Raw genomic sequence first — 6,311 nt, 5'->3', positions numbered from 1 at the left:
ATTCGTATCGGCAGACTCAACAGCCTTGGTTTTTCAAATGATTTCCTCGCCTGGTTCACCAACTACTTCTCTGATAGAGTTCAGTGTGTCAAATCGGAGGGCCTGTTGTCCGGACCTCTTGCAGTCTCTATGGGGGTGCCACAGGGTTCAATTCTTGGGCTGACTCTCTTCTCTGTATACATCAATAATGTCGCTCTTGCTGCTGGTGATTCTCTGATCCACCTTTACGCAGACGAAACCATTCTGTATACTTCTGGCCAACTGATCACTGCCCACACCCGCCCGACCGTCCAGCATCACTACTCTGGACGGCTCTGATTTAGAATATGTGGACAACTACAAATACCTAGGTTTTTGGTTAGACTGTAAACCCGCCTACCAGACTCACATTAAGCACCTCCAATCCAAAATTAAATCTAGAATCGGCTTCCTATTTCGCAACAAAGCATCCTTCACTCATGCAGCCAAACATACCCTCGTAAAACTGACCATCCTACCGATCCTCGACTTCGGCGATGTCATCTATAAAATAGCCTCCAACACTCTACTCAATAAATTGGATGCAGTTTATCACAGTGCCATCCGTTTTGTCACCAAAGCCCCATATACTACCCACCACTGCGACCTGTACGCTCTCGTTGGCTGGCCATCGCTTCATACTCGTCGCCAAACCATCTGGCTCCAGGTCATCTACAAGCCTCTGCTAGGTAAAGCCCCGCCTTATCTCAGCTCACTGGTCACCATAGCAGCACCCACTCGTAGCACGCGCTCCAGCAGGTATTTTTCATTGGTCACCCCCAAAGCCAATTCCTCATTTGGCCGCCTCTCCTTCCAGTTCTCTGCTGCCAATGACTGGAACAAACTGCAAAAATCTCTGAAGCTGGAGACTCTTTCTCCCTCACTAGCTTTAAGCACCAGCTGTCAGAGCAGCTCACAGATCACTGCACCTGTACATAGCTCATCTGTAAACAGCCCATCTATCTACCTCATCCCCATACTGTATTTATTTATCTTGCTCCTTTGCACCCCAGTATCTTTACTTGCACATTCATCTTCTGTACATCTGCCATTCCAGTGTTTAATTGCTATAATGTAATTACTTCGCCACCATGGACTATTTATTGCCTTAACTCCCTTATCTTACCTCATTTGCACTCACTGTATATAGACATTTTGTTTTCTTTTGTTCTACTGTATTATTGACTGTATGTTTTGTTTATTCCATGTGTAAGTAACTCTGTGTTGTTGTATGTGTCGAATTGCTATGCTTTATCTTGGCCAGGTCGCAGTTGCAAATGAGAATTTGTTCTCAACTTGCCTACCTGGTTAAATAAAGGTGAAATAAAAAAAAAAATAATAATATGAGTGAGAAGGTTAGAGGCTACAACAAAACATACTAACCTCTCACCATTACCAATAACAGAGGCTACAACAAAACATGCTAACAAAACATGCTAACCTCTCACCATTACCAATAACAGAGGCTACAACAAAACATGCTAACCTCTCACCATTACCAATAACAGAGACTACAACAAAACATGCTAACATGCTAACCTCTCACCATTACCAATAACAGAGGCTACAACAAAACATGCTAACCTCTCACCATTACCAATAACAGAGACTACAACAAAACATACTAACCTCTCACCATTACCAATAACAGAGGCTACAACAAAACATGCTAACCTCTCACCATTAGCAATAACAGAGGCTACAACAAAACATGCTAACCTCTCACCATTAGCAATAACAGAGGCTACAACAAAACATGCTAACCTCTCACCATTACCAATAACAGAGGCTGCAACAAAACATGCTAACCTCTCACCATTACCAATAACAGAGGCTACAACAAAACATGCTAACCTCTCACCATTAGCAATAACAGAGGCTACAACAAAACATGCTAACCTCTCACCATTAGCAATAACAGAGGCTACAACAAAACATGCTAACCTCTCACCATTACCAATAACAGAGGCTACAACAAAACATGCTAACCTCTCACCATTACCAATAACAGAGGCTACAACAAAACATGCTAACCTCTCACCATTACCAATAACAGAGGCTACAACAAAACATGGTAACCTCTCACCATTACCAATAACAGAGACTACAACAAAACATGCTAACCTCTCACCATTACCAATAACAGAGGCTACAACAAAACATGCTAACCTCTCACCATTACCAATAAGAGGCTACAACAAAACATGCTAACCTCTCACCATTACCAATAACAGAGGCTACAACAAAACATGCTAACCTCTCACCATTACCAATAACAGAGGCTACAACAAAACATGCTAACCTCTCACCATTACCAGTAACAGAGGCTGCAACAAAACATGCTAACCTCTCACCATTACCAGTAACAGAGGCTGCAACAAAACATGCTAACCTCTCACCATTACCAATAACAGAGGCTACAACAAAACATGTTAACCTCTCACCATTACCAATAACAGAGGCTACAACAAAACATGCTAACCTCTCACCATTACCAATAACAGAGGCTACAACAAAACATGCTAACCTCTCACCATTACCAGTAACAGAGGCTACAACAAAACATGCTAACCTCTCACCACTACCAATATATGTGAATATGTCCAAATAATGAAGACTTCTTCAAATGGGATTATTTGGGGTATTCATCCCCCTTGGTGTTGTTCCTATTTTGTTGCATTACAGCATGTCATTTAAATAGATTTTATTTCGATTTCATGTAATGGACAAACACAAAATAGTCCAAATTGGTCAAGAGAAATGAAGAATTTTTTGGGGGGATTAAAAACAGAAAAGTGGTGCGTGCATATGTATTCACCCCCTTTGCTATGAAGACCCTAAATAATATCTGGTGCAACCAATTACCTTCAGAAGTCACATAATTAGTTAAATAAAGTCCACCTGTGTGCAATCTAAGTGTCACATGATCTGTCACATGATCTCAGTGTATATACACCTGTTCTGCAAGGCCCCAGAGTCTACAACTCCACTAAGCAAGGGACACCACCAAGCAAGCGGCACCATGAAGACCAAGGAGCTCTCCAAACAGGTCAGGGACAAAGTCTACAACTCCACTAAGCACGGGACACCATCAAGCAAGCGGCACCATGAAGACCAAGGAGCTCTCCAAACAGGTCAGGGACAAAGTTGAGGAGAAGTACAGATCAGGGTTGGGTTATAAAAAAATATCTGAAACTTTGAAAATCCCACGGAGCACCATTAAATCCATTATTAAAAAATGGAAAGAATATGGCACCACAACAAACCTGCCAAGAGAGGGCCGCCCACCAAAACTCACGAACCAGGAAAGGAGGGCATTAATCAGAGAGGCAACAAAGAGACCAAAGATAACCCTGAAGGAGCTGCAAAGCTCCACAGCGGAGATTGGAGTATCTGTCCATAGGACCACTTTAAGCCGTACACAACACAGAGCTGGGCTTTACGGAAGTGTGGCCAGAAAAAAATACATTGCTTTAAAGAAAAAAATAAGCAAACACGTTTGGCGTACGTCAAAAGGCATGTGGGAGACACCCCAAACACATGGAAGAAGGTACTCTGGTCAGATGATACTAAAATTGAGCTTTATGGCCATCAAGGAAAACGCTATGTCTGGCGCAGACCCAACACCTCTCATCACCCCGAGAACACCATCCCCACAGTGAAGCATGGTGGTGGCAGCATCATGCTGTGGGGATGTTTTTCATCGGCAGGGACTGGGGAACGGGTCAGAATTGAAGGAATGATGGACGGCGCTAAATACAGGGATATTCTTGAGGGAAACCTGTTTCAGTCTTCCAGAGATTTTGAGACTGCTAAAGCAACACTCGAGTGGTTAAAAGGGAAAAATGTAAATGTCTTGTACTGGTCAAGTCAAAGCATAGACCTCAATCCAATTGAGAATCTGTGGAATGACTTTCAGATTGCGGTACACCAGCGGAGCCCATCCAACTTGAAGGAGCTGGAGCAGTTTTGCCTTGAAAACTGGTCAAACATCCCAGTGGCTAAATGTGCCAAGCTTATAGAGACAAACCCCAAGAGACTTGCAGCTGTAATTCTTGTAAAAGGCGTCTCTACAAAGTATTGACTTTGGGGGGTTAATAGTTATGTACACTCAAGTTATTTTCTTTTTTATTTATTGGTTGTTTAACAATAAAAAATATTTTGCATCTTCAAAGTGGTAGGCATGTTGTGTAAATCAACTGATACAAACCCCCAAAACATCTATTTTAATTACAGTTTTTTAGGCAACAAAATAGGAAAAATGTCAAGGGAGTGAAAAGTTTTGCAAGCCACTGTACAAACATAAATATGAAAGGTGACATTCTGTACTGTCACCTAAAATGAAACATTATATCTCAAATCCAAAATGCTGGAGGACAGCACCAAATGTAAAACTGTAAGCTTCACTGTCCAAACACATATGGTGTGGACTATGTGTGTCTGGTAAACACATGTGGATCTGGTGAACAGTTATCACTTGTTGACCAACTACAGGAATACTGACCTCAGAGTCTCCAGTTTACAGTGGGGATTCCCCAGTCCAGCAGAGAGCAGCTTCACTCCTGAATCCTTCAGGTCATTGTTACTCAGGTCCAGCTCTCTCAGGTGTGAGGGGTTTGACCTCAGAGCTGAGACCAGAGAAGCACAGCCTTCCTCTGTGACTCCACAGCCTGACAGCCTGCAAAGAGATCATCATGACTTCACAAACACACTGTTAATTTAACACCAGTAGTGTAGAAGGACAATGGCAGATGCATTTAGTTAATTCTCCCAAACAACATATAGATTCATCATGCATTTGGTTTATTTTCTCAAACATCATATTTCGTCTCCTAGAATTGTATGGTCACAATGTTATACTAGATTGAAAATCAATGCAGTGATTCAATATGTTATTCAATATAATATTATATACATATTATAATACATATTATAATACATATTTTCTCTAAACTGAATATTTCTTCCTGATGATTAGTTCTTATATGTCATTTTATTTACTCACAGAACAGCTCTGGAGGCTTTGACCACTGGCAGCAGCCTCAGAAGACCTTCCTCTGATCTGGAGTATTTCTTCAGGTCAAACACATCCAGCTCCTTTTCTGAAGTCAGCAACACAAAGACCAGAGCTGACCACTGTGCAGGTGACAGGTTGGGTTTTGAGAGACTTCCTGATCTCAGGTAGCTTTGGATCTCCTCCACTAGAGAATGGTCATTCAGTTCATTCAGACAGTGGAACAGATTGATGCTCCTCTCTGGAGAGGGATTCTCCCTGATCTTCTCCTTGATGTACTTCACTGTTTCTTCATGGCTCTGTGAGCTGCTACTTGTCTTTGTCAGTAGACCTCGTATATGCTTCTGATTGGACTCCAGTGAGAGGCCCAGAAAGAAGCGGAGGAAAAGGTCCAGGTTTCCCGTCTCACTTTGTAAGGCTTTATCCACAGCTCTCTTGTAGAAAGTAACTTCAGTAACTTCAACCTTGTTTCTGAAAAGCGACAAAAAGTATCTGAACATTGATTGAGGATCATCCATTAGATTCTCATTGTTGTTGATGAATGAGAGGAACACATATACAGCAGCCAGAAACTCCTGAATGCTCAGATGAACAAAGCAGTACACCTTGTCCTGGTACAGCCCACATTCCTCTTTAAAGAGCTGTGTGCACAATCCTGAGTACACTGAGGCTTCATTGACATCAATGCCAGCCTCTTTCAGGTCTTCTTCATAGAAAATCAGATTGCCCTTCACAAGCTGTTGAAAAGCCAGTTTTCCCAGTGACAGAATGCTCTCTTTATTCCAGTGTGGACCTGTCTCTTCTTTCCCAAGATACTTTTCATTCTTCTGTTTGGTATGAAACACCACAAGGTGTGTGTACATCTCAGTCAGAGTCTTGGGCATCTCTTCTCTCTTATGTTCCAGCAGGTGTTCAAGGACTGTTGCAGAAATCCAACAGAAGACTGGAATGTGGCACATGATGTGGAGGCTCCTTGATGTCTTTATGTGTGAGATGATTCTGCTGGCCAGGTCCTTATCACTGAATCTCTTCCTGAAGTACTCCTCCTTCTGTGGGTCATTGAACCCTCGTACCTCTGTCACCTGGTCAACACACCCTGAAGGGATCTTATTGGCTGCTGCAGGTCGGGTAGTTATCCAGAGGAGAGCAGAGGGAAGCAGATTTCCATTGATGAGATTTGTCAGCAGAACATCCACTGAGGTTGACTCTGTGACGTCACAACAGATCTTGTTCTTCTGGAAGTCTAGGGGCAGTCGGCACTCATCCAGACCATCAAAGA

This window comes from Salvelinus namaycush, unplaced genomic scaffold, assembly GCF_016432855.1.
Source record: "Salvelinus namaycush isolate Seneca unplaced genomic scaffold, SaNama_1.0 Scaffold8, whole genome shotgun sequence".
Lineage (NCBI taxonomy): Eukaryota > Metazoa > Chordata > Actinopteri > Salmoniformes > Salmonidae > Salvelinus > Salvelinus namaycush.
The sequence above is the reverse complement of the archived record's forward strand: the minus strand, read 5'-3'. Positions refer to the sequence as shown.